General features: G+C 39.8%; 1 protein-coding gene across 1 annotated transcript in view; it reads left to right on the forward strand.

Annotated features, from left to right (window-relative positions):
* Positions 1 to 13,806, forward strand: part of MICU2 (mitochondrial calcium uptake 2) — a 143,538-nt gene that overhangs the window by 49,049 nt on the left and 80,683 nt on the right. The gene's annotated exons all lie outside the window — the stretch shown is intronic.

The raw sequence follows: 13,806 nt of genomic DNA on the forward strand, positions 1-13,806 counted from the left end.
CCAAAGACTAGACATAAGCATGCTATCTACTGCCCTTCTGTTTCTCATTAATCCAAGTTAGACAGATACACAGAGCTGAATTAAAGATGACATTAAAGTATTTTATAAAGTTATCTGCCCACCACCGTCACCTCTCTGACCTTAAACTCCTGTTATTCTCTTCTTAGCTCTTTCCAGCCCCACGGCCACCTTGCTTCCCATCAGACACAACAAACCTGTCCCATCTAGGGCCTTTACACTGGATGTTCCCTTTGCCTGCAACACATTGTCCAGATATCTCTTCGTTAATCCCTTCCCTCTTTGCTAAAATTACCTTCTCAGTGAAGAACTGTAGTCTCACACACACACGCGCACACACACACGCACACACTCATTCATTTTGCTGCACTTTTAATCCCTCTTACCTTGTTCAGGTTTTTCTCATAACACTTATCATGATCTAATGTATACTATATCTAATTTATTTATTTTCTAGGTTTACTGTCTGTCTTCCACCCCTAGAATGCCTGTTCCCTGGGAGCCGGGATTTTTGTCTCCTGTGCTCAGTGACACAGACCAAATGCCCAGAAAAGTACTTGACATATAGCAGGTGTTCATTAACAAGAGAAGAGATTAGGTAAGCAGTTAGATACACAAGAAAGAGAATTGAACCAACAGTGTAAATTTAAGACTTTTCAGTAAATTAGTGTTATTTGAAGCTAAGAGATTAACTAACATGGATTAAAGACCTAAATGTGAGACCCGAAGCCATAAAACTCCTAAAGAAAACATAGGTGATAAGCTTTTGGACATTGGTCTTAACAATATTGTTTTGGATCTGTCTCCTCAGGCAAAGACAACAAAAATTATAATGAACAGTTGGAACCACAGCAAACGCAAAAGCTTTTGCATGGCAGGGAAACTATCAACAAAATGAAAAGACAACCTACTGAATGGGAAAGATATTTGCAAATGATGTATCTGATAACAGGTTAATATCCAAAATATATAAATCTCTCATACAACTCAACACCAAAAAGCCCAATCTGATTTAAAAATGGGTCGAGGGTCAGAATAGACATTTAAAAAAAAGAAAACCGTATGGCCAACAGACACATGTGATGCTCAACATCACTAATCACCAGAGAAATGCAAATCAAAACCACAGTGACATAGCACGTTACACCTGTCAGAATGGTTAGTGTCAAAAAGGTAAGAAATGTAAGTGTTCACGGGAAGGATGTGGAGAAGAGGGATCCCTTGTGCACTATTGGTAGGAATGCAAATTGGTACAGCCACTATGGAAAGCAGTATGGTGTTACTCAAAACATTAAAAGTAGAAATACCATATGATCCAGTAATTTCACTTCTGGATATTTACCTGAAGAAAATGAAAACACCAATTTGAAAAAGTATATGCACCCCTGTGTTCGTAGCGGCATCATTTACAACTGCCAAGATACGGAAGCAACCCACATGTCCATCAGTGGATGAATGGATAGTGATGCAGTGTATCTTGGGAACATAGCATAATGTGTAAACCTGTCAAATCTCTATGTGGTTCACTTGAAACTAATGTAACATTGTGTATCACTATACTCAAATAAAAAAGGCGGGGGGAGCCTATATCTTATACCGCAGTGGAATATTACTTAGCCATAAAAAATGAAATCTTGCAATTTGCAATCTTACAACATTGATGGACCTAGAAGGTGTTAGGCTAAGTGACATAAGCCAGAGAAAGACAAGTACCAAATGATTTCACTTATATGTGGAATCTAAAAACCTAAACAAGTGAGGGGCGCCTGGGTGGCTCAGTCAGTTTAGCATCTGACTTTGGCTCAGGTCATGATCTCGCAGTTCATGAATTCAAGCCCCGCGTCGGGCTCTGTGCTGACAGCTCGGAGCCTGGAGCCTGTTTCGGATTCTGTGTCTCCCTCTCTCTCTGCTCCTCGCCCACTCATGCTCTGTCTCTCTCTCAAAAATAAATAAACATTGAAAAAATTATAAAAATAAGATATTGTAATAACTTTGTATGGTGAAGGATGGTTGTAGCTACCTTTGTGGTCAGAATTTCGTCATGTGTTAAATGTGGAGTCACTATGTTGTACATGTGACACTAATATAGTATTGATTGCCAGCTATACTTCAGTTAAAAAACAAGTAAATGAATGGATTGAACATTGGATTTGGCAACATGAGGGTTTATTGGTGGCTTTTCATAGGTGCAGTTTTGTGCAGTGGTGTGAAAAAAAGCCTAGCTAGAGTTGCTTTTAATGGGAATGGGAAAAGAGAAAGTGGAAAAAAACGAAAATAGACAGTGAGGGGTTTGGCATAAAAGGAAAGAGAAGTTTGAGGCAGTAGATGGCAGTGGAAGTGAGATCAAGAGAGGATTTTTTTAAGACAGGAAAAACAAAAGTTTCTACGTTGACAGATGAGAGAGGAAAACTTGACAGTGCAGCAAAGAGAGAGTTTCCAGGACAAAGTCTTTGAGAAAGTAGGAGGGGAAAGAGACTAATAACACCACGGAAGCTTGGCCTTGGAAAAGGCACACGGCATGGTGGGAGCTCATGCAAGTTCTGTTTCTCTTTCTCGGTGAATCAAGAATCCATGTCATCGGCTGAGAGTGAAGAAGGGGGTGGGGTGTTGGAGATTTGCCAGAGTTGTCTTCTAAAACAGTCAGGTTTGATCGTAAGGATTGAGAAATGTAACATGATCGCCAATAGCCTTATTGTAATCCCAGTGGAGGTCACTACTTACGAATTTTAAGTGAGTCTAATCAACGTGATTGTAGTTACTTTTCTCCATGTTCATTGGACAAGTGTTGGGACGGAAAAGGCAGGGAGTTGGCTCTGACCAGGGTTGGGGTCGGCCAAGAGCATGTGACAACGTGAAATAGAAGCAAGGAAATGATTGCACTGGTCGGACGTGGAAACTGAGCCAGGTGGGAAATTACAACACCAGCAGGCAAAAGGAACAATGCAACGGTGGCGGCATCAAACAGATCGTAGGGCCCAGGGGCTCCAGGCATGGATGGAGTCGGCATACGGAGATGGAAAGAGAGCAGCACACTTGAGAGCATGCGTGCTGAGTTGGGACGCTGCCCCTGCCCCCTGGACGTAGTGGGTCTCCCAACCTCCATTGCCTCGTCACTGAAACGGGAATGCCAGCAGCACCTCCCTTCAGGGGTGAAGATTCGGTAACGTGATACAAGTAGAGCACTGAGTTCTGGCACGTGGGGGGCTCTGAAATTTTAGCCACTTCCTGTAATTGTTACTCTTATTAGGGAAGATGCAAAGCATCGGGGCAGTTGTTGCGTCTGCGTTCTCGGAGTGTGAAGGATTTTAATTCTTTCATTCTTTTCCATATCTTTTAAAGATTTTACAACAAGCATTATTCCCAAAATTGGGGCGGGGGGGCACAATAAGTATTTTTAGTTGTAACTCTGCTTAAGTTTAAGTGGTTAAAAACTGAAAACCAAACATTAATGAATTTATGTAGCTTTGGAAAACCAAAAGTGTCTGGGCTGAGGTAATAGAGTGCATTTTACCGTGAGAACTCTTTCCCAAGAGAAGGCAGGTATTTGTATCTCTTATTTATGCAGCTACAGTTTATAATAATTATTGGTAATAATATTGGAGGGAAATCAGTGCTGCCGCTACCCCATAAAAAATATCTGTTCCACCACTTGTTGGACTGATTTTAGCTTAATTCTTAAAAAAGTTTTTTCCCACAACCAGAAGCCTTTTTATAATATAAATCCCCTTAAGAATAAAGTCACAGCTTAATCCTCTATTACTAAAAGCCAAGTGTAAACAAAAAGGAGTCACAGAAGAGATGTCAGGGAGTGTCTGGGAAGAGAGGAGTAAGGCCAGCAGTAGAAAGATACCACAGGAAGCTTGCCCCATACTGGTCCTGACTGTTCCTTACCTCCATATATTGAGGGCCTTTGTATATACTTACAACATAGACTATTTGCAAATAAATAAATAAACCAAATTCAGCTTAACCTGTTGGCAGTTTATTGTGGTGCATGTGCCAGGGTTGCTTGTGTGAGCCCATGTCTTTGTGTATTTATCTTGGACTTTTGAAATTCCACAAATGGATCTTAAATTTTAAAATGGCTATAGTTAAAATATATAGTTCTTGGGGCACCTGGATGGCTCAGTCGGTTGAGCGTCTGACTTCGGCTCAGGTCATGATCTCACGGTCTGTGAGTTCGAGCCCCGCCTAGGGCTCTGTGCTGACAGCTCAGAGCCTGGAGCCTGCTTCGGATCCTGGGTCTCCCTCTCTCTCTGCCCTTTCCCCACTCATGCTCTGTCAAAGAGATCTCTCTCTCTCTGTCTCTCTCTCTCTCTAAGATAAATAAACATTAAAAAAAATTAAAAAAAATATATATATATATAGTTTTTATTTTTGCCACTATCATAGGTATTAATTTGGGGCTAGTCTCGGAGATCGTTTTCAACTCTATCAAATTAGGTATAATTTCATTCTTTCTAATCAAATGCGATAACAGGATTTTCCAAACTTGCTTCATAATACATTCACTTGGAGCACTTGTTAAAAATCTCAAGCTCTTTCCGGCCTCCCCTGATGATGATTCTGAAGGTCTGGGATAGGGCTGTGGGATCAATCAGTAATACTTTCTCCCTCTCTCTACTTACCTTTGTTATATTCCTGATCTACTTCCTGTCTCTATGAATTTGCCTATTCTGGATACCTCTTATGAGTGGAATCATACGGTATTTGTCCTTTTGTGTCTGACTTCTTTCAGTTAGCATAATGTTCTCAAGACTCATTATGTTATAGCATGTATTACTTCGTTTCTTAAACGGCTGAACATATTCTAGTTTATGGACATACTGTTCCTGTTTTGTCATCTGTCACTTGGTGGTGGTTTCAACTTTTTGGTTACCGCAGATAAGCAAACACTTCCCTGACATTCACGTGCAGGCTTTTGTACGAACGTGTTCCCACTTCTCTTGGGTGTACACTTAGGAGCGGAATGCTGGGTCGTGTGGTGATTCTGTCGAGCTTTTTGAGGAACGGTCAAACTCTTCCCCCGAGTCCGCACCGTTTCTACATTCCCGCTAGCAGCGTGTGAGGGTTCCATCTCTCTATACCCTCCCCCAAACTTGTTATTTTCCAATGTTTGTTTTTTTATGATCGCCATCCTAGTGCGCGTGAAGTGTTATCTTGTGGTACCAATTTGCATTTTCCTGATGAACGGTCATATCGAGCATCTATTTGTGTACGTGTTGGCCACTGGAACATCTTCTTTGGAAAAATATCTTCATATTTTTTACCCATTTTTACCGGGCTTATTTAGGTTTTTATTATGGAGTTGTAAGAGTTTTTTATATATTCTGAATATTAGACCGTTACCAGATAAATTATTTCCAGTAATGTTCTCCCGTTCTGGATGCTGTCTTTTCCCTTTTTTGATAGTCTCCTTTGACACACAAGGTCTTAATCTTGTTGAAGTCCAGTTGATCCATTTTCTTTCCTTTAGTTGCTTGTTTGTTTGGTTTTTTAAATTAGTTTTAAATATTTATTTTTGAGAGAGAGAGCACGCATGAGCAGGGGAAGGACAGAGAGAGAGGGAGACACAGAATGGGAAGCAGGCTCCAGGCTCCGAGCTGTCAGCACAGAGTCCGACGCAGGGCTCGAACCCACGAACCGCGAGATCATGACCTGAACCGAAGTCGACACAACCGCCTGAGCCACCCAGGATCCCCTTGGTTGCTTGTGCTGTAGGTGTCCGTTAAAGAATCTGTGAGCTAATCTGGGTTCATGAAGAATTTCACCTCTTGTAAAAGTTCGTATAGTTTTAGTTCTTCTGTTTAGATCTATGATCCATTGAGTTAACTTTTGTATATGGTAAGAGGTAGGGGCCATATGCGTCCTTTTGCATTTGAGTATCCATCCAGTTGTCCCAGCACCATTTGTTGAAAAGGTCGTTTCCCTAAAGAAGTCTTTGCACCAGCTTCTTTCATTTTCAGTGAAAAAAGTAGGGATGTTCTTCTGGAAATGTTTCATCATTGCTTTTTGAAATGCTCTTGGGTGACTAAAAAGAATTCTATATAGTTGTTTCTACAGGTTTTCTTAAGAGACAATAAGGTTTAGGCTCAGTCACATCTCCCCACTAATAGAACCTACATTTTATTTTCTGAAGTATTTTTTAACATACTTATTCGTTTTTAAGTAATCTCTACACCCAGCATGGGGCTCGAACTCATGACCCCAAGACCAAGAATCACTTGCTCTTCTCACTGAGCCAGCTAGTTTAGAAGACAGAACTTCTTAGTCTATCTTATGCTTTTCAAATTGACTACAGCTTACCCTTAGTTTCAGTTTATTAGTTGTACTTGAAGTAGGTCTTCGCTAGTACAATTGATCCTTAAACAATATAGGGATTGGGGTGCGTACCCCCATGCAGTCAGAAATCCACATAGAGCTTGCGACTCCCCAGTAACTCAACTACTAATAGCCTTACTGATAATATAAACAGTTTAATAACATATATTTTGTATGTTACACATATTATACACTGTATTCTTATAATAAAGTAAGGTAGAGAAAAGAAAATGTTAAGAAAATCATAAGGAAGAGAACATACATTCACAGTTCAAACCCATGTACATTCATTGTTGACATAGTCCATTATGATTTCAAGATATTCCAAATTTCCCTTAGTTTCAAGTTTATGCTTCAAATTTCTTGTGTTTAAATACCAGTCTTTGACAGACAATAAAAAGCGTTGACAAGGATGTGGTGAAATTAGAACCCTAACATATTGCTTATGGGAATGTGAACCGGTAGAACTTTGGAAAACAATTCAGCAGTTCCTCAAAATGTTAAACATAGAGTTACTATATGACCCAGCAGTTCCACTCCTAGGTGTACCATCCAAGAAGTAAAAATGTGCCTCTACACAAAAACTTGTCCAACCAAACTTTGTCTGGTTTAGCCAAAAACCAGAAACAAACTAAATGCCTACCAACAGATGAATGGATCCGCAAAATATAGCATATTCATACAGTGGAGTATTATCCAGCTCTTTGAAAAAAGTGAAGTACTGATGCAAGCTGCTACAACATGCATGAACTTAGGGAACGTCATGCTAAATTGAAGAAGACAGCCACAAAAGGCCACGTTTCATACGATCCATTTTTATGAGATGTCCAGAATAGGCAGATCTGTAGGGACAGAAAGTAGATTGGTGGTTGCCTAGGAATGGGGGCAGAGCAGTGACTGCCAGTGGTTTTACATTGTTTTCGGGTGATGTCATGTTCTGAAATTAGATTGTGGTGATTGATGACTATACAACTCTGTGCGTACACAAAACTATCGAACTGTGCAGCCTAAATGGATGGATTTTGTGGTATATGAAATATATCATAATCAAGGTTTACAAAATACATGTATAAAATGCAATCCTTGTACCCAGTTGAAAGTATTAATATTGGGGCACCTGGGTGGTTCAGTCGGTTAAGCGTCCGACTTCAGCTCAGGTCATGAGCTCATGGTTCGTGGGTTTGAGCCCCGCGTAGGGTTCTGTGCTGACAGCTCAGAATTCTGGATTCTGTGTCTCCCCCTCTCTCTGCCCCTCCCATCTCATGCTCTGTCTCTCTCTCTCTCTCCCTCTCTCTCAATGATAAATAAATGTTGAAAAAAAATTTTTAAGTATTAATATTAAAATTATTAAAGTTTAGAAAACGTAAATGGAAGGGCACTTGGGTGGCTCATTTGGTTAAACCAGCTCTTGCTTTCAGCTCAAGTCATGATCTTCATGGGATCAAGACCCACGTCAGGCTCTGTGCTGACAGCACAGACCCTGCTTGGCATTCTCTCTCTCTGCCCCTCCCTTGAGCGTGTGCACACACATGCTGTCTCTCAAATAAATATTTTTTAAAATAAAACATAAATGGAGACACTAAAATAATAAAAACAAGACCCTAAGTGCTTTTTTAATACCAGAGAACTCCTTGTGGGTCTAACAGATATGTAAATCAAAACACCCATCTAGTGCAATTCTAGTAGAAAAGTGAATTGATTCATAGGAAGTAGCTTGGTTTTTATATGATCAAACGTTTTAAAAGCACAGATTGATGATAAATTCATTTTCCAAAAAATAACTGCTGTGTTAGGCTTCTAAGACTCACTAAGAAAAGAAGTCTTATTCTCATTCTTCCAGTTAAACATGAGGTCAGTACCTGTGTAGACCAGGGCTCTAAGTGTAATCTACTCTAACAGCATTTGAACACTATACAAAAGTATCAAATTTTTTCCAATTGGTTGCTCTACACACATAAACATTTCTACCCTGCGCTTTCTTACAAACACATGCACGCCTAAAATGGAGCCCAATAAGGATTCCCTTAGTTGTCAGACTGCATGATGGCAAGTAACTTGAGACCTCCATGCCCCCTGGCTCATCACCAACTCACCCCCAACCGGTGAGTATGCATTTTCCCGTGTGAGAAGAACAGGTTTAAAGCCCACAAGCACTGTGTTGGATGTTGGGATATAGTGGTGAATAAAACAGATAGTGTTATTGTGTTCGTGGAATTTACAGCCTAAGAGTCTGGGTAATAGACTGTCTTCAGTGTTAAAGTTTCAGTGGAGAGGTCAGTGGGGCTAAGAGTGCTCAGTACTTACCAGAGGGTATGAGAAGACTGGATAGAATTTCCTTTAGTGAAGAACACAGCTCAGATTGCACATAGGTGATAAATTGGTCAAGATGCTGTGGCAGATTGTGTTTCCAAAAATGGCTGCAACAGTATTTCTGTTCCCATATGGTCTTCCACAGCTTTGCCATCAAGAGGTGGAGCCTGTGTCCCCTCCCCTTGCCTCAATTCACAGAACATGTGTGGAAGTGACAGTATGGCACTTTTGAGGCTAGATCCCAAAATGCCATATGGACATGAAGCCAGTTGCTACGATCACTTTTAGTGGTGAAGGGTTGACCGCTTTGCCCCAAAGGTCAAGAACGAGGCAAGGCTGTCCACTCCGCCACTCGTATTCAACACTGTACCGGAAGTCCTAGCCGGTGCCGAAAGGCCAGAAAAAGAAAGGAGACCTACAGGTTTAAAAGGAAGAGCTAACGCTGTCTTTGTTCAGAGACATGATTATCTACGTAGACAATTACAAAAGCATTTACAAATAAAACTACTAAAATAAGTGACTTATCAGGGCCCCAGGATATAGCCTCCCTATACAAAAGTCTGTTGCTTTTCTTTCTTCTAGCAATCTCTGATGCACACATGCTGTTTCTTACACTTTTTCCTACGTGTTCTAGCAAACTACCTGGTCACTTACTCAAAGAGAAGATCAAAGTCTTTAGATAGCAGTTGCTGAGGCTTCCTGCCACCAAAACTACTTGCATGACACTGCCCCTCTCCTCCCTCCTCATCACAATAGAAGTGACTGGCTGGCTCTCCTCCCTGTTCCTAGAGCTCCCAACTCTCCGGGCCTCAGTACTGAGCTGATTCATGCTAATCCTTCAGATGTTAATGTCAGCATTTCTTATTTGGAGAAGCTTTCCATATCTTCCCCTCTCCCCTTTAGTTTCTTAGCTGCTGTATTTCCCCCTTTACATCAGCTTTTTTTTTAAGTTTTTTTTTATGTTTATTTATTTTTGAGAGGAAGAGAGACAGAGCACAAGAGGGGGAGGGACAGAGAAAGAGGGAGACACAGAATCTGAAGCAGGCTCCAGGCTCCGAGCTGTCAGCACAGAGCCCGAAGCGGGGCTCGAACCCACGAACGGTGAGATCATGACCTGAGCCGAAGTTGGCCGCTCAACCGACTGAGCCACCCAGATGCCCCTACATCAGCTTTTAAACTGGAATTAAATAATTTGCTGTTTATAATGTAGTTCTTATTATTTCACACTACTTGAGGTTGCAAAAAAAGAGTCACCTTTTTTCCCCTTCAAAACCAATTTAAATGTATTTGAAGAGCAGTTTGGCAAAGTTGACAAGTAGGCCAGTTTTAGACCTCTCAGGAGATCACCATTTGTCTCCCTCTAGAAGAAATACCAACCAGAGGGTATCTATTCCTGTATTTATTCCAGCAGAAGTAAGCAAATCACGTGCTCTGTTCAAGGAAAATGACACCATTTAATTGGCCCTCCTTTTTTTCCTCCAGTTTTCACTTTTTATTACTGATATTAGGAAGTTTAATTGTTTTGCTAATGTGTCATTTTCTGCCTCGGTTTCCATATTAGCCGTGACTGGATTCAAGCAAGTATTGGAGTAACTAGTCCTGCCGTGTTCTAATTCTAACATCGATGCCAAGGTGTTCCATATATTCATGCAAAAGATACGATGGCAGTGTCTCTGTTGTCTAATTTCTATGTGTCGAAAGCCCACTTACTTCCAGCAAAATGAAATGGAATTAGATACCACGAATAATGTTTTTACAGTTACAGTCATCAAATAACGCTATTTTGGCTAGCGTTTGGCCGGTAACGGTACTTAGTGTGTATGAATGTAGTTTTACTTATTTTAAGTATTAAAATGGCTGTTTGCCTGTAACAAGATGTGCTTGTTCCCTATTTTTACTTCAGAAATCCTCTGTAAACGGTGAAAGCCACATGGTGGAATCTCTAGGAGAAGTGGAGACCTTTAAAAACATTCTACTTCCTGAGCCAGAATTCCATCACGGTGCTTCATAGATCTTCAAGATCTGTGCTTTCCCCTGCCAAGAAAGCCACAATGTATTTTCCATTCTTCATGCTCATATAGTAAAACATTGCAGTCTCAACTCTAGACCTACCTTTGTTGCTGTTTTCCCCCATTCTGTTATTTCCACATATGACTACATGAGGGTATATGGAATAGCGATGATATAGTAAGACTGGGTTTTTTATGTGTGTGAAGGTAGAAATAATTAAAGAAAAGCAGGAATTTTCCCCTCCCTCCAAAAAACAGATCCAAAAAAAAAAAAAATCAGAAAAACCTGAAGGAAAATTAGATTATTTACAGATGGATTTTATTCCTTATTCTTAAATAGAAAAATGTGTCCAAATATATTTGGGTTTATTTAATAAATATGTCCTACAGGAGTACTGATGCATAGGGGCACTTGTACCCCAATGTTCATAGCAGCACTCTCAACAATAGCCAAATTATGGAAAGAGCCTAAATGTCCATCAACTGATGAATGGATAAAGAAATTGTGGTTTATATACACAATGGAGTACTACGTGGCAATGAGAAAAAATGAAATATGGCCTTTTGTAGCAACGTGGATGGAACTGGAGAGTGTGATGCTAAGTGAAATAAGCCATACAGAGAAAGACAGATACCATATGGTTTCACTCTTATGTGGATCCTGAGAAACTCAAGAGAAACCCATGGGGGAGGGGAAAAAAAAAAAAAAAAAAAAAGAGGTTAGAGTGGGAGAGAGCCAAAGCATAAGAGACTGTTGAGAACTGAGAACAAACTAAGGGTTGATGGGGGGTGGGAGGGAGGAGAGGGTGGGTGATGGGTACTGAGGAGGGCACCTTTTGGGATGAGCACTGGGTGTTGTATGGAAACCAATTTGACAATAAATTTCATATATAAAAAAAAAAAAAAAAAAAAAAAATAAATATGTCCTGATGTTATAATTGCTGTCAGAAGAATAAAGGTCATGGCTCATCATACTACAGATCAGACCATGGACCTCTTACTTTGATCTCTGGTCTCCTCGTTGGTACAGCATATGAACAGGTGATATACAAGGGGGCGTACCTGGGCGAGACATCCCCCTGCTGGAGAGACCTGCCAGAGCGTGCTGGGTTTGAAGCACCACAACCCCTTCTCTTACTCAAGGAAAAGTTTATTAAGTTGGAGAAAGAGGAAACAAAAGAGATTAGGCATTCACCCCCGGTAGCTCTGGCTTTTTTTTTTTTTTTTTTTTAATCTAAAAATGAGTTTGATGTAAGAGAGTGATCCCTTTTTGGCAGCTAACATGTCATTTTCTAATTATTGATTCCATTAAAAAATGTTTTTTTACAAGAGATGTTCATTAGGTACATGGTTTCTCCATTTTGTGTAATCAAATGCCTATTCAAATACCAAGCAGAACTTGTAATCCACACAAAATAGCCAGTGTTGCTCCTCTAGCCACCTCATGCTCAATCATTCAGTTCTGTGAAATTTCCTGACATGTTGAGAGTGGTCCACAGGTTCCCAATTACTACTTTAATAGCGCTCGAGGCATCTAACACCAGTTTTTGAAAATCCTGGGTGAGAAACCCTTCATTGCCCATATTGTGACCTAATTCCTTTTGCACATCAGTAGGCCTTATTTGTCTCATTTGTAAAATGAGGATTATAGTTTATTAACCACTGAAAGGCAAGGATCTGAATAAGAAGACATTCTGGAATCATTTCTAATTCTTATTCAGTTATTCATTCAATAAATATTTAAATGCTAATCAGTGGGCTACATTAAGGAAAGGACAGAGATGGAATCTGCCTTGATAGGTTGTAGAATTTAGTTCTTACCTGTGATTCTGGTGTTATATTACCAATATATTATCAATTGGTTCATGACTTTATTGTTGTATTTTTCCATCTAGTACTGAATTTTACCGACTTAGCTGTTGACATCAAGACTTCTAGATGCAGGGAAGCAAATGCTACCTTCTTTCCTCACTAGGTTTCAAGTAGAGCATTTTTTTAACAACAAAGATTTTAAAAGACCAAAAAAAGAAAAAAAATCTAGCTATGAAGCAAATATAAGACCCTTTAGACATAGTCTTATTACTTAGAAACCATCCGTATTGTCACCTTCAAGATGTCGTTTATTACTTCCTAGAATACATTTTCAGTTGGGTACAAGGATTAGTCTTTTTGGGGACTAACCTTAATTGTCTAAAAATAAAACTGCCCATAGTAATGAATAAATGTGAATATGACTTTAAAAACAATATAAGGTAAGTGAATCATGATCAGTTTCTTTTTTTAATAGAATATAGCAGAGGCAGATAAAATACACGTATTACATTGTTTTCTGGGGTTTGTTATCGGCATTGTATTACCACACATTCACACAAACCCTTAGGTTTGTAAATTAAATGATAAGTTTTGTCTATTTGATAATCTAATGGTATATTAGCACCTAATATTAGAATCTAGGGTTCTTTGTCATTGGGTAACACGTAATAGTTTAAAATTATCCCAGAATAGTAACATCTACGTTTATAAACATGGTCATAGATGTTTCTAAAAATGAGACCGTCATATTCACAGCTACTGTCTTTATTAATAGTGCAAAGCTAAAATCTTGATGGTTTATTAATGCCAAATGATAGAATTCATCCCCAGTAGATTTATAGTCCAAATTAAGCATCCCACGCTACAGAAAAGGCACGTGTAAAAATATTTATTTTTTTATTTAACCCGTCACCTAAACTTTCATAGACCGTTTCATTGTACTGAGGGAACCTCATAGATAAGATAATCTTGAGAGCAGAAGGGGGAGTTTGTGATGCACATGGCTTATGCAGGAAACAAAGTACTGGAGAACATTTTTCAGTATTCCAGATGTATAGATGACTTGAGGCTGTCATCAGAGTAAGTCTCAACAAAAGAAGCAACTGATTGCTTTAGAATTATAGTGGGTCAGAGGAAAATGCCGTGAGCAGTAAAAAAGATGGCTAACCACCTGAAAGAATTTTGGGGTTTTTTTTTTTGTTTGTTTAATTTTAGAGAGAGAGAGCAGAGGAGAGGGGCAGAAGAAGAGAGGGAAAGAGAGAGAATCTTAAGCAGGCTCACGCTTGGAGCACGGAGCCCCCAACTCGGAGCTCAGTCCCACGTCCCTGGGATTACG

This window comes from Puma concolor, chromosome A1 (genome assembly GCF_028749965.1).
Source record: "Puma concolor isolate L17-30 chromosome A1, mPumCon1.1.hap2, whole genome shotgun sequence".
Lineage (NCBI taxonomy): Eukaryota > Metazoa > Chordata > Mammalia > Carnivora > Felidae > Puma > Puma concolor.